The sequence below is a fragment of the Oryctolagus cuniculus genome, chromosome 1 (genome assembly GCF_051225735.1).
Source record: "Oryctolagus cuniculus isolate XC-2025 breed Fujian yellow rabbit chromosome 1, ASM5122573v1, whole genome shotgun sequence".
Taxonomy (NCBI): domain Eukaryota; kingdom Metazoa; phylum Chordata; class Mammalia; order Lagomorpha; family Leporidae; genus Oryctolagus; species Oryctolagus cuniculus.
The window spans coordinates 101,577,722-101,594,110 of NC_142867.1; positions in this window are offsets into that span (position 1 = coordinate 101,577,722).

The following is a 16,389-nucleotide window of genomic DNA, read 5'->3' on the forward strand; positions in this document are numbered from 1 at the left end:
CCGCGACCGGCGCGCTGCGGCCGGCGCACCGCGCTGATCCGATGGCAGGAGCCAGGAGCCAGGTACTTATCCTGGTCTCCCATGGGGTGCAGGGCCCAAGCACCTGGGCCATCCTCCACTGCACTCCCTGGCCACAGCAGAGGGCTGGCCTGGAAGAGGGGCAACCGGGACAGAATCCGGCGCCCCGACCGGGACTAGAACCCGGTGTGCCGGCGCCGCTAGGCGGAGGATTAGCCTAGTGAGCCGCGGCGCCGGCCATATGATAGGTTTTTTTTAGTATTTTTTAAGGAACATTTATACTGTTTTCCAAAATGACTTAACAAATTTAAATTCCCACCAACACTTTACCTACATCTGCCCCAGCATTTTTTTTTTTTTTTTGGTCTTTTTGATAATATCTCTTCCAACTGGAGTGAGAGTGTATCTCATGGTTTTGATTGCTATTTATTTTTGAAAGAGTTACAGAGAGGCAGGGAGAGACACATGGAGAGAAACAAAGATCTTTCATCTGCTGGTTCACTCCCCGCATGGCCATAACTGCTGGGGCTGGGCCAGGCTGAAACCAGGACCCAGGGACTTCATCTGGGTCTCCTACATGGGTAGCAGGTGCCCAAGTACTTGGACCATCTTCTGCTGATTTTCCCAGGCAACTAGCAAAGAGTTGGATCAGAAGTGGAGCAGCTTTACCCATTGTGCCACAATGCCAGCCCCATTTGTTGGCCATTTTTATTTTATGTTTATTTAATTTTATGTTTTGAGAACTGTCTATTTAGATATTTAGCCAATTTAAAAACTGCATTATTTGGGTTGCTTGTCTATTTGTGTGCTATGGAGTTGTTTGAGTTCCTTGTGTATATGGATATTAACCTTTTGTCCAATGTATAGCTGACAAATATTTCTCCCATTCTTTAGGCTGTCTCTTTGCTCTGTTGATTGTCTCTTTTGTTGTGCAGAATGTTTTTTTAGTTTGATGTATTAACATGCATACACCTTCACTTTTACTCTATCCTCTCATGTATTTAATGTTTTGATGTCAGAACTTACATAGTTTTATATTATATATTTCTTAAATTATTATTGTTATTATTATTTTAGTGGCTTTTCCTTTGAGCTTTCGTACTAAATACATAAGTGATTTACACAGCACTATTATAGTATTAGAATATCCTGAATTCGAGCTTGTCTTTACTTTTACTAGTGACTTTTATATTTTGATAAGTTTTTGTGTTGCTACTTAATGGCCTTTTCACAGCATGAAATTCCCTTAAGCTTTTCTTTAAGACAAGAAATCCTTCAGTTGTTGTTTGTCCAAAAAAGTCCTTATTTCCAACATTTCCGAAGGGCAGATTTGCAAGTAAAATGCTCCTGGTGGCAGTTTTTTATGTTTGTTTTTTATTTTTATTTATATTTTCACATTTTGAATATCTCATCCCATTCTCTTCTGATTTGAAACATCCCTACTGGGAAATCTGCTAGCCTTATTAGAACTCCCTTAAATGTCATTTACTTTCTTTCACTGATTTCAGGATCTTCGCTTTGCCTTTGGCCTTTAACATTTGTATGTGATAGGAGGAGGTTTCAAGGAAAGTTCAAGTAAAAATGTAATTAAAAAGATAACACAAATTTTTTACGAAGTTACTGAAGCCCCCTCATGTATCTTGGTTTGTATTTATTGAAACTTACCTTTCAATACCTGGTATTTATAATTTTCCCTAGATTTTGAAAGTGTTCTGTTTTGTCTTTCTCTTCTCTCTTAGGCACTTGTATAGCTTGAGCAGTTCTTTTTATATTACTGTCTCATGAATATCACAGGCTTTGTTCAGTAATCTTAATTCTGTTTCCTTTTTAAAAATCTGGACTGTATGTTTTTAAGTAATCATCTTTGCTGTTGATACACTTGATTGCATTTTTCATTTCACTCATTGTTTTACATTGCCAGAATTATTGTGTCAATTTTTGTAACATAATTTTCTCTGTTAAATTTTGTATTTTGGTCATTTCTCGTTTTCAATTTATTGAATTGCTTCCCTGTATTTTCTTGAAGCTTGATGAGCTTCCTTAAAACAATTGTTTTCACATTATTCTGCAGTTTTTTTTAATTATTTATTTGAAAGAGTTACAGGGAGAGACACAGAGAGACAGAGAGAGATATTTTCCACCCACTGGTTCACTCCAGTTGGCCATAAGGCCAGATCAAGGTCAGGAGCCAGGGGCTTCATCTGGCTTGCTCACATGAGTGCAAGGGCCCAAGCACTTAGGCCATCCTCCATTGCTTTCTCAGGCACATTAACAGGGAGCTGGGTTGGAAGTGGAACAGGTGAGAATTGAGCCAGTGCCCGATGCCAGTGCTCCAGACAGTGGCTTAACCCACTGTACCTCACTGCCTGCCCCCTTTCAGCTGGTTTCTATATGTCCATTGTTGGGGGAGAGGGTCATCTACTGGGAGATAATTATGTTTTTTGATGCTGATAAACCTCCTTGGTTTTTCATGTTTCTTGTTTCCTTCAGTTGATCTCTGTGCATTTGAAGAAGCAGAGAGTTACACCAGTTTTTGCAGACCAGGTTTGTCTGGGAAAGCCCTTCACTAGGCAGCCCATCTAAAAATTCATGGCAGGCTTTCTGGTGTGGTGCAAGAGCAGGCTTTCTGTTTGAGTCCTCAGGCGTGGTGCCTGGGTCCAGGGCATTGGCCTTGATGTCTGAATCCACTGGAATAGACCTATTGAACGTATCTGAAGGGATTATTGTTGGTCTATGAAGGTGGAACTAGAGCCTTACCTTCAGAGGCCAGCCTGAAGCCTGGATACACAGTGTTGAACTTGGTACTAGTATAGTCCTTGAGCCTGAACTTTCAAAAGATAGCCAAGCACTAGGGCAGGCTGGAATCTGGATCTATTGTGATAAGCTTGAATCCTATGTATATTGAGCCTCACCTACAGCTTTAGTCTGATGGGGTGGTCTTGGACTCTCATTCCATGGTGTCCAATTTGGCATTAGGGTCACCTGGATCTTCAGGACCCTGAGGCTACAAGGATTGGTCTAGAATCCAGGACTGACCAGCCAGTGTTGGGTCCATTATGGAGCTTGGGTCCATGTGGCTTGTCCAGAACCCAGGTTCTTTGATGTTTGTCTGCAGCCTGGCACCATAGGGAAAAACTTGAAGTATGCACCTGCTGATGCTAGCCTACATGTTCAGGTGCTGGCAAACAGGCTAGATTTGCAAGGGCTGCCTGGGCCTTGGGCCTTGGGTATTGCAAAAGTCTTTATTCTCTTTTCATTGCTCCTCAAATCTTCATCTCTCTACAACATGTCTTCCTAGAAACTAAATCAAATAGACATAAAATATTTTATATATAATATTTCTCAGTAATTATTTACAAAGTTTAATGATAAACATCACCAGGGAACTCACTGTTTTACCTCTATTTTCTAACATTAACTTCTAACATCTTTTACTTTTAACCCAGTTTTCTAAGGATAGATCCTTCTTCCATGAGATTATTTTCGAACTTTATTATGCTGTAAAAATGTGTTTTACTACTTCAGAGAGTTATAGATAAAACTGACTCTACCTAGCAACTCTGAACTTTTGTCTTTTAAGAATTTATTCTCTATCTGCTACTTTCAGATATGATAGACTAACTGATCCTGGACATACTTTCCTGCCACAAACAACTATAAAACTAAAAATATCTAGATAGATAGATGTAGACATAGATGTAGGTGTATGTAGATGGATACCTTCAATTATTAAATAGTATTCAGGGTAGGAAAAGTTATTGAGGAGAAAAATCATGTGGGTGATGCCTCTGTTTGCCCTGGTTTTCTGCATGAAGGCACTTTATGACAAGAAGAAGGATTTAACCCCAAGGAGAGGAAGGAAAACAACCCAGTATATTTTATGATATCATCATAACAAAATTAGTAAGACCTGAAGATGTAATTATCCACATATATAATTTCAAATCAATATCCCTTATTAACATAGTTGTAAATGGTACCAGCAAAATATGACCAGCAATGCATAAAAGTATTAAATAGCATATTTAAGAGGGAGGAGGAGTTTAATCCTTATAATGCAAGTCAGTATAGCATTGACAAGTCATAAATATAATTCAAACTATTAATAAAGTTTAAAAGCCAGTAATTATTAATTGTTATGGAAGAGGCATTTGAAAACATTTTTCACCCTCCCATGAGATCAGCACAGCTCCAGCTGCTGTGGCCATCTGGGGAGTGAACCACTGGATGGAAGACCTCTCTTTCTCTTTCTCTTCTTCTGCCTCTCTGTAACTCTGTCTTTCAAATAAAATAAATAAATCTAAAAAAAGGTAATAGCTAAAACTTTCCCAAACCTTTGAAACTTACAAACCCACAAATCCAAATGGACTTGAAAGAAAAAGCAGTCTGACAATATCATCAACCTGAAAATACTTAATAAATCAGTTTAACTGGAGATGTACAAGAACCCTGTATTGAAAATTACAAAGCATTATTAAGAAACTGTGAAGAAGTCCTACACAAGTAAACACATATACAATAATGTGATGGTGTCAATTCTCCTTGTATTGATTAATAGATACAATGATAAACTTTCAAATGGTTCTTTTTGTAGAAATTATAATCTAATTTTAAAATTGATATGAGAAAAAGGGAAGGATGTGGAATAGTCAAAGCAAATGTAAGAAAGAACAAAATGGGATGATGTTATTATAAAATAACAAATTTTAAAATTTAATATAAAGCTACTATGTCTGTATGCTTACATATCCTTATATATCCTTTGCTATATTGCCATAATAAATTAATGGAATGGAGTCCAGAAATACACTCACACATTGATTTTCAACACATGTGCTGAGTGACCGCTCTAGGTTCAGTGAGACTGTAACGGTGCTCCTAAGGGATTTTGTTTCTTCATGCATCTTCCTTTTGTCAGTGGTTGGAAGGCTCCAGATTGCTCTGGTTCAGCCTCAGCACCACCTCAAGAGGGTGCTTCACAGACAGCTGCACGCTGATCCCTTCAGAATGGCAGCTTTCAAACTTTTCTTGGAAGGAAGTCTACAGTAAGAAATACACATTGCATTATGATCCAGTAAACACAAACATGCCTAAATCAAATAAAAGCACACATAATATGGATAATACTTTGTAATTCTAGTCTAGCATTTTAGGCAACATTATTTCGTGGCATTATTTCTCTTTAAAAACAAACAGTAAAAAAATAAGTACAGTTTCACATTAGACATGGAAGCCCGGATACCAAGAGCTGATGTTAGGTTTTCTTTTTGTTATTCAATAGATACATGATCCTGTTAAAATTTACTCCCAATACTTTATTTTATTTTTCATGGTTTTATAAACTTAGTCTGGATATGTTAAATCATTTTGGGTAATTTTGCTACAATGTAGTATTCAATGTATTAGATTAAGACCAGAATTCCCTTTGTTTTTACAGAATAATTCTTCTCCCTATTATTTGTGATGCTATACTCTATTTAATTTTTAAAAGATTTATTTGTTTATTTGAAAAGGGGAGAAAGAGAGAGAGAGAGAGAGAGAGAGAGAGAGAGAGAAATAGAAATTCTCCATCCACTGGTTCACTACCTTAATGCCTGCAACAGCCACGGCTAGGCCAGGCTGAAATCAGGAGCCAGGAACTCCATCTGCGTTTCCCATGTGGGAGTCAGGAAACCAATTCCCAAAGATGTCAACTGCCACACATCAACAGGAAGTTGGGATTGAAAGCAGAATAGCTGGGACTTGAACCAGGAGCTCTACATGGGATGTGAGTGTCCCAAGCAGTGCCTTAACCTACAGGATCACAGCCCCACCCCTATGTAATTCTTAAATGAGGTTCACAGCCTCTTGAATTGATTTAATGACTAATAATGGGTTAAAGCTTGGTATCAGAAGAACATTGCTCTAGAGTTAGCAGTTAATAGAAGGCATTAACTTTAATGGAAGTTTTTAAATTAATTTCAAAAAATTCAAATGTAAAGGAATGAATTATTTCTAACATCTTGAATACATACACATAGGAGAGGTCTTTAGAAAATTCAGGAGAAGTGTGAATTCTGGGAAAACTGCATGAATTTCAGATTTTTAAATATTTATTTTATGTTTTATTTTTTAGGGTGAAAAAACGTCATGTATTTCATTTATACAGATTTAGGATCATAGTGATACTTCCCACTCTGCCCTCCTTCTCGTTCACACTCCCACACTCCTTCCTCCTTCCTTTGGTATCCTTTGTTTTAATTTTTACAATAATCTATTTTCAGCTTATTGTATACTCATAAAATTAACCCTACACTAAGTAAAGGATTCAACAAATACAAGGAAAAAACACTGTTCTGCAATAGTGGAGAGAAGGGCTGTAAACAATATCAAATCTCAAAACATCGATTTTAACCATAAATATTGCATTTTTGTATTAGTTATCATAGCTGAGGGAAAACATGATATTTGTCTTTTTGAGACTGGCTCATTTCACTAAGTGTAATGATTTCTGGTTGTATCCATTTTGTTGTGAAAGAAAGGATTTCATTCTTTTTTACAGCTGAATAGTATTCCATTGTGTGTGTGTGTGTGTGTGTGTGTGTATCACATTTTCTTTATCTAGTCATCAGTGGATGGTCATCTGGTTGATTCCACATCTTAGCTATGTGAATTGTGCTGCAATAAACATGGGAGCAGAGGTAACTCTTTTGCATAGTGATTTCATTTCCTTTAAGTAAATTCCCAGGAGTGGGATGGTTGGATCATATGGTAGATCTATCTTCAGAACTCAAAGTAATCTCCACACTGTCTTCCATGTTGTCTATACTGGTTTATAATCCACCAACAGTGGATTGGGGCACCTTTCCCCTGACATCCTCACCAGCATTTACTGCTTTCGATTTCTGTATGAGAGCTATTCTAATTGGGGTGAGATGAACCTCGTTGTGATTTTGATTTGCATTTGCCTGATGGCTAATGATCCTGAGTATTTTTTCATGTTCTCTTGGCCATTTGAATTTCCTCTTTTGAAGAATGCCTAGTCAAGTCTTTTGCTCATTTCTTAACTGGATTATTTTTTTTGTTATTGTTGAGTTTCTTGAGCTCTTTATAGATTCTGGACATTAGTCTTTCATCAGTTGCATAGTTCCAAGAGAAACTGATCTTTTAATTATAGTTTTCTATGAACTTTTTGAAGTTCTCTCATATTTACTTATATGGAATATAATCAGGTATTCTTACAATAGACACAGTGATAAATAATACAGATAAAAACCATACACTGTTTATTGCAGCACTACTCACAATAGCCAAGCAATGAAAACAACCTAAGTGTCTATCAAAGGAATAAATGGAAAGAAAACATGTGGTACATATATACAATGTAATACTATTTAGCCATTAAAAGGAGACAACTTGCAATTTGCAAAAATGTGGATGAACTGGAGTTGATGGTGTTAAGTGAAATGAATGAAATAAGCCAGGCACAAAAAGACAAGCATTATATTATCTTGGTCATACAGAGAATCTAAAAAAGTTGATTGCATAGAAATTGAGAGTAGAATGGTAGTTACCAAGGACTTGGGAGAGCAGAAGGTAGGAAGAATAATTTATAAAATTTCTTATGAAAAGTCCCTTGGGAAGGCGGCATGATGGAGTCTGACATGTTATCTTTCAGCAAGCCTGACACAGACAAGGTTTCCCCAGTAACAGAGCATATCTCAGTGAGCAGATGAGCACCTATCTAACAATAACTGATAGTTAGATAGCAGCTAATGATCTGATGTTGTGTTCATATTCACTAACAATAATGTATCACATCTTTTTCTAGGGAACAAAAGGAGAAAAGACTTTGAAAGTTTTCACCATCAACAGATGATGAACATCTGAATAGATTAGATTTAAAAATGTGCTATTTTCTTCTGCATCTCCAATGAACGTTTTTTTTTTTTAAATCTCAGCATACATTATATTTTCATGATTAACTTCCTCTGAAAACTAGTTACTTCAAGTGTTAAAACATAATAATACTGGCTTAAAACATATTGCAGTGTATCTTCTATGTTTTCATGTAAGAAAATTCACTCTGATTTTTTGTGCTTTGGAATTACACAGTTTTGGGGTTTTGTGAATTCAGATAAGTACAGACACACACCTTGGGTTTGTCCTCTGCCTCTGGTCATCATTATACATTTGGCTTCCCAGTTGGATGCACTATTTTTACTTCTAAATTTTCTAGAATTAGGGCATGAAACCAAAATCCCACCGGGGAAAATTTCCCATGAAAAGTCCCTTGATGGGGGTGGGGAGGCTGGTTGGCATTATGGCATAGCAGGTAGAAGCTGCCACCTGTGATGCCAGCATCCCCTATGGGTGCCAGTTTAAAACCCATCTGCTCCATTATATAGTTCCTTGCTGGCCTGAGAAAGCAGTGGAGGATGGCCCAGGTATTTGGGCCCATGATACCCACATAGGGGACTTTGAAGAAGCTTCTAGCTGCTGGCTTTGAGCTGGCTTTGAGCTGGCTCAGCCCTGGCTGTTGCAGCCATCTAAAGAGTGAGCCAGCGGATGGAAGATCTCTCTCCCTCTCTCTTTACATCTCCCACTCTCTCTAATGCTGACTTTCAAACAAATGAATAAATCTGAAAAATGAAATGAAAAGAAAAGAAGAAAAGAAATGAAATGAAATTCCCTTGGGCAGGTGACATGCTAGAGTATGATGTGTGATGTTTCAGCAAACCCAACATAGGCAGGGTTTTCCTCCGTGTTGAGCAGAGTTCTCAGCTTTTAGCTATGTGCTTCAGGAACCTATTTGTTTGTACTGGGGGCCAATATGAAAAACATAAAAGTTAAAAGCCAGACTCTTTGGGGCAGATGTTGTGGAACAGCAGAGTTGAGTCGTTGCCCAGGATGACCACGTTGAATATCATAGGGCCCAGGTTAGAGTCCTGCCTTTGCCTCAGATACAGATTCCTGCTAATGTGCACCATAGAAAACAGCAGATGATAGATAAAATGCCTGTGTCCCTGTACCTGCAAGAGAGATCTGGATGGAGTTCCTGGCTCATGGCTTTGGCCAGGCCAAGATCCAGCTGTTGTGGAAATTTAGAGAGTGAATCAGCAGATGGAAAACCTCAATCCCTCTCTCATTCACACTCTTGCTCTCTCCTTCCCTTCTTTTTTCCTCTCTCTCCTTTCCTTCTCTCTCATTCTTCCTCTCTTGTTCACTCAATCTTCCATCTGCTGGTTCACTCCACAAATGGCCACAATTACTGGAGCTGCTCTGATCCAAAGCCAGGAGCCAAGAGTCTCTTCCAGGTCTCCCATGTGGGTGCAGGGGCCCAAGCACTTGGGCCATCCTCTGCTGCTTTCCCAGGCATATTTGAAGGAACTGGATGGGAAGTGGAACAGCCGGGACTCTAGCTGGTATCCATATGGGATGCTGGTACCCATATACTTTCCTCATAGGTGTTTGTAGGAGTATCTGTGTATACTACTCATATAAATATATAAACACACACATAAAACCTAAATATTTGAAACTTATAGGCACTGAAAATTATCGCATTGACATTATATCCATGGTACACATGAGAAAATGATGCTCAGACAGATTAAGGGAGTTATTTATTGTCTCTTAGTTAATGAATGGAATAACTAGAATCAGCTATTGGACATGTTTCTGCCCCAAACCCATGCTACCTCACAACTCGAAGATAAAACAAGCAAGAGGAAATATACATGCAGTGTTCAGCAATCTGCACAGATTGTAAACTGATCATTGCTGAGGCACTCAAGTCACTAGGACAATGTATTCAACCAGAAAATAGCCTCCTGTGTCCAATTGCTCATAAGCAAGTTTTGAGTATTTTCCAAGCCCAGTGCTAATGTGACAGGGACTTGGACAACCTGCTACCAAGTAAACAGCAGGGTTACGTTTTTGACGGTTTGACTAGTGATTCAGATGTCACTCAGGAACAGCCTGAGGGCACATGCATTCTCTTGCTCCTATTTCCTGAAAACCAAATGGACAGAGTTTCTGTCAGAGCCCGTGTGAGGCGCAGCTTTGGCACAAATCCCGGGACGACCATGTAGCTACCACAGCCCTTAAAGTCTTTATATTCCGGAGTCATAAGAGCAGGATCTGGTCTGAATTGGAAAAGGGAAACTCTACATTGTGTCCCAGGGGAAGAGAAGGTAGAGAGCAAATAAATAAATTTCACTGATATCAAAATAGAACTTGTGAATTTCATTATTAGGTATTATAGGAAATTTTCCAATTTTTCGGTTTTTCTGTTTATTTAACAAGCTCTGGGATTATTTTCACCAGACTCCATGATGACTAGGTCATGCATAGAGTAACAATTTTCTGTTGTATGATACTCAATTATCTTTTTAGAAAGTCTGACAGTCAACAACAGTGGTAATTTCTTTTTTAAGATTAATTTATTTTAAACAATGACAAAAAGAGAGAGAGAGAGAGAGAAGAAAGAAGTCTTCTACCTACTGGCTGATTCTCCTCCTCATCTCCCCCCTCCCTGAATAGTTGCAATGGTCAGGGCTGGGGAAGATTGGAACCAGGAGTCTGGAACTGTATCTAGTTCTCTCAGATGGATGGCAGGGTCCCAGAGATGTAGGCCATCCTCTGCTGCTTTCCCAGGCACATTAGCAGGGAGCTGGATCAGAAGCAGATTTGAAGAGGCACTCTACTATGGGATACCAACAAAAAAGCAGGGGCAACTATTTAAAGTTATGATATCTCTGGGAAAAAAAATGAGCCTTTGCCTCATTTTCAAAATGCAATAAAAATAGATTTAGCTTGAAAATTGATTTTCTTCTTGATCAGCCCTTGACCCGACTGTTGATGTACAATATAATACTTTATCCCTTTTAGTATTTATTTTGTTCTACTTAATACTACTGGTTGAACTCTGTAATTAGCACACAATTATTCTTAAGTGTTTAAATTTAACTGAAAAGTGATCTCTGTTAAATATAAGAGTGGGAATAAGAGAGGGAGGAGATGTACAATTTGGGACATGATCAAACTGACTTGCCCCAAATGGTGGAGTTAGAAATGTGACTTGATCAGCATAGCCCTGACTGTAGATGAACAACTTAATATGTTATCCCTCTTAGTATTTTTTTGTTTGTTCTACTTAATACTTTTGGTTAAATACTATAATCAATACACAATTATTCTTAAGTGCTGAAACTTAACTGAAAAGTGATCACTGTTAAATATAAGAGTGGGAATAAGAGAGGGAAGAGATGTGCAATTCGGGACATGCTCAAGCTGACTTACCCCAAACGGTAGAGTTAGAAACATACCAGGGGATTCCAATTCAATCCCATCAAGGTGGCATGTATCAATGCCATCTCACTAGTCCCAGTGATCAATTTCTGTTCACAATTGATCATAATGATAGGACTAAGAGTCAAAGGGATCACATAAACAAGAATAGTGTCTGCAAATACTAGTTGATAGAATAAAAAAGGGAGAGAATGATCCAACATGGGAAGTGAGGTACACAGCAGACCAATAGAACGGCAGATGTCCTAAATAGCACTCTGGCCTCAGAATCAGCCCTTAGGGCATGCGGATCCGGCTGAAAAGCCCATGAGAGTATTTCAGGCATGGAAAGCCAAGACACTCTGGGGGAAAAAAAAAAAAAAAACTAAATGAAAGATCTCCACAAGTGAGATCCCAGTGGAAAGAATGGGTCATCAAAGAAGGAGGTACCTTTCTCTGAAGGGAGGAGAGAACTTCCACTTTGACCATGGCCTTGTCTAAATATGATCAGAGTCAGTGAACTCAGGGGCTTCCATAGCCTTGGCAACTCATGACAAGAGCCTAGGGTGATTACTGATGCCATAAACAAGAGTGTCAATTTGTTAAGTCAACAACAGGAGTCACTGTGCACTTACTCCTCATGTAGGATCTCTGTCCTTAGTGTGCTGTACATTGAGATTTAATGCTATAACTAGTACTCAAACAGTATTTTTCACTTTATGTTTCTGTGTGGGTGCAAACTGTTGAAATCTTTACTTAATGTATGCTAAACTGATCTTCTGTATATAAAGAGAATCGAAAATGAATCTTAATGTGAATGGAAGGGGAGAGGGAGTGGGAAAGGGGAGGGTTACGGGTGGGAGGGATGTTATGGGGGGGAAGCCATTGTAATTCATAAGCCATACAATGGAAATTTATATTCATTAAATAAAAGTGAAAAAAAAAAGAAATGTGCCAGGGGATTCTAATACAATCCCTTCAAGGTGGCATGTACCAATGCCATCTCACTAGTCCCGGTGATCAATTTCAGTTCACAATTGATCATAATGATAGGACTAAGAGTCAAAGGGATCACACAAACAAGACTAGTGTCTGCTAATACTAACTGATGGAATCAAAAAGGGAGAGAACGATCCATCATGGGAAGCGGATACACAGCAGACTCATAGAATGGCAGATGTCCTAAATGGCACTTTGGCCTCAGAATCGGCCGTTAAGGCATTCGGATCTGGCTGAAGAGCCCATGAGAGTATTTTAGGCATGGAAAGCCAAGACACCCTGGCAAAAACAAAAACAAAAAAAAAAACAAAAACACACAAAAAAGCCAAAAACCTAAATGAAAGATCTCTGGGAGTGAGATCCCATTAGAAAGAACGGGCCATCAAAGAAGGAGGTACCTTTCTCTGAAGGGGGGAGAGTACTTCCACTTTGACTATGACCTTGTCTAAATAAGATCGAAGTCAGCGAACTCAAGAGGCTTCCATAGCCTTGGAAACTCATGACTAGAGCCTAGGGAGATTTCTGATGCCATAAACAAGAGTGTCAAATTGTTAAGTCAACAACAGGAGTCACTGTGTACTTACTCCTCATGTAGGATCTCTGTCCTTAATGTGTTGTTCAATGTGAATTAATGCTATGACTAGTACTCAAACAGTATTTTATACTTTATGTTCTGTGTGGGTGCTAACTGATGAAATCTTTTTAATATATACTAAATTGATGATCTGTATATAAAGATAATTGAAAATGAATCTTGATGTGAATGGAATGGGAAAGGGAGCAGGAGATGGGAGGGGTGGGAGTGGGAGGGAAGTTATGGGTGGGGGGAAGCCATTGTAATCCATATACTGTACTTTGGAAATTATATTTACTAAATAAAAGTAAAAAAAATAAAAAATAAAAAATAAAAATAAAAAAAAGATAATTAATTGTCTTCAGCATAGGCTTATAAAACCAATGCTATAATATATGCCTATTACCTTTTCAAAAATAAGAACTGGAGTGAGGTCTCCCAGTCATGTGAAAAGCTGGCAATGTCTTCCCCTTATTATCTTGCTACTGGTGTTATGCTGCTTTGACTACTGTTAGTGACCAGTTCTCAGGGAAGCATCACACACTGTGACAGGGAAGTGACATTGATCTTGCATCTTGTTGAGACTGATCGTTTTTCAGAAAGTTGATAATTGACCTATGGAAAAGAAATCCCTCCATTATTTTCTGTGGGATTGTAGAAAATCTGCATCCAAGTCCAAATATTGGGCTTGGCATTGTTGATCATAACTGGGAAGCAAGGCTGGCAGATTAGTGATGATCATTTGATCTCCAAATGTGCTCTGAAAACGCAGCTGGATGAGGCATTAATTATGAATCTTCGAGGAAGATCATGGTTTTCTCCTTCCTGTACATGAGTGTGCCATTTTATTACATGCTCCCTTAACTAAGAGAAAATAAAGGAAAAAAGAATTCTTTACAACACCCCAACTTAAGTTTTTTTTGAGATATTTTATGTATTTTATCTCCCATAGGAGATAAGTATTATGACTTCCATTTGATGTAAGAGAAAACTTAATTATACATGATCTCAAAACAATAAATAGCAGAACTGAAGCTCTGCCTTCATCTGTTCTCTGTTGTCACTGAATACCAGAGATAGGGTAACTTATCAAGAGGTTATTTAGCTTACAATCCTGGGAGCAAGGAAGTTCATTGTTGGGATAGCAGTGGCTGTGGCTGCTTGCTGTGTCATAATATGGTGGGTGATATCACACAGCAGGAGCATACACAGAACAGAGAGGACAGAGGTGCTGACCTACCTTATAACCTGTTCTGTGGTAATAATCCAGTGCTGTGAGAGGGAGAACCCTCTCCCTCCCTTGAGACAACATTAATCTACTCACAAGGGCTGCATCCCCACGATCTAAACACCTCCCATTAGGCCCCAGCTCCCAACGCTGCCACAGTGAGAAATTAATCCTCAATTTGAGTTTTGGTTGGGACAAACCTAAATAGGGTTTAAACCATAGCAAATACAAATGCTGATCAGACAATTTCTAGAAGCCATTTGTTCTCATTTATATCCTGTCCCCAGGCAGAGAAATCTAGACTCATTAACTTCCTCGTTATAACCATCAGTACGAGATGGAAAGCAGATTATCTGTTTCTGTCCTCATATTCTACAGTGTGAATGCTTAAGGTGAAGGTCATTGTTAAGAAGGGTAACCCAGGTGGGAAGGAATCTGCACTTCATGACATGGGGGAATGTCAGAGACACAGAGAAAGTGGAGAATCCATGACCAACAAGCAGGATGGGCAGCTTCAATATCACACAAGCTCACACAGGGAAGAAGGATTGCCCATATTCTGATGGCTCTTAGAGAGAGGCAATGCCAGCCCACTGCTAGAAGTGATTTACTTTGATTAGAGGACATTTCCAAAATGGAACAGATTACACCATGTGATGTTGACACAGAGACTTAACAATCCTTTAAGGCTGAAGAGAAGGCTTCTGCACTGGATATAGGATCGCATGGGATGACTTCTACTGCACTTCCTGCTATTAGTCTTTCATCCTATGACTAGAACCCTGTGTTGTGGATCTATGGTGGCTCTTAGCATTCCTATAGCCAAAAGAAGTATGATATAGGGAAATGAGAACCCAAAGAGCATGGCTTAAAAACTATTTACTCAAAAACAAAGCAAATCAATAAAGGTATTCATGAGGATGCTGCCTTCTTACATTAGATATTTCTGAAAACTAAGTTTAGAAGTCTAGCGCCCAGCATTTTCACACAGCCAGTTAAGCTGCCACTTGCAATATTGGCATCCCATATCAGACCCCTAGTGTGAGCTCTGGATGTTCCACTTCCGATCCAGTTCCCTGCCAAAGTGCCTGGGAAGGCAGGAGAGATGGCCCATGTCCTTGAGCCCCTGCCACCCATGTCGGAGATGCAGACAGGGTTCTAAGCTCCTAGCATCTGCCTGAACCAACCCTGGTTATTGAGTCATTTGAGGGCCATTTGAGAAGAGAACCAGTAGATGGGAGGCTTCTCTCTGTCTCTCCCTTTCTCTCTCTCTCTGTCACTCTGATTTTCAAATAAATAAATAAATCTTTGGAAACTTTACTTCTAGATCAAACAAAAGGAACTAGGGAATTAGGAGGGAGAATTGTAGCATTAGGCAAGAATATTAGATAGTAACACTGAAAGCAGTCAGGGATATCTTTGGCTTAGGGAATATGTCTTGTTCTTCTGCTTATCCAGGGCAGCATCTACCACCCATTTTTTAGACACAGAAGATATTCTATATTCCTCAGAGCTTTCAAAAGGACATAAAACTTAACAAAAGGCAGAATTCTAATAAATGGGGAAAATGAGAGAGTTATATGCATTATGCAAAATAAAATTTCTTATTCTGTGCATACCCAGTCATTGTGAATGTCAAAATCTCTGTAGAATGTGAGCTGAAAGAGAGAGAGAAAGAGAGAGAGAGATGCTGAGTGGTCTATCAGGTAGACAGTCATTAGGAGTCTATCAGCAGAGATATTCTTTACAAGTGACCATCCTTAACACTTACCTTCAATATTTTCAGATTTAATAAATAAAAATATGGATCTCCCAGTTAAATTAGCATTTTATGTAAATAATGAACCATTTCCTTATATGAGTTGTTATAACAATAGTGAGTATCATATTGATACAAAATGAATTTTCTATTTATCTGAAATTCAAATTAAAGATTGAATATACTGTATTTTTTAATCTGGCAGCTCCAGTCAGATTAGAGCCCAAGACATAGCATTTGATGGAAATAGAGGGGGAAATGAAGTAACTGAAGACACATTGTGAGGAAGATGAATGGATTTCATAAGCAGGAAGTCATAGTTACTGCCAGGGAAGGATAAAAAATGACCCAAGCACTAGAGCTGCTGCCATGCCAGGAGGGTGCTGGGGCCCCACTAATAACACTGAAGTTCTTCAAGAGGTCTAAGGAGGCTCTGCTGAGATGACTTCCCAGGCTTTGTATCTCTCCACGGCATAGTACAGTGAACAGCCAGTTACTGAGGATATCTGAGTGAATTTCTATTACTGGAAAGCAAAAAGT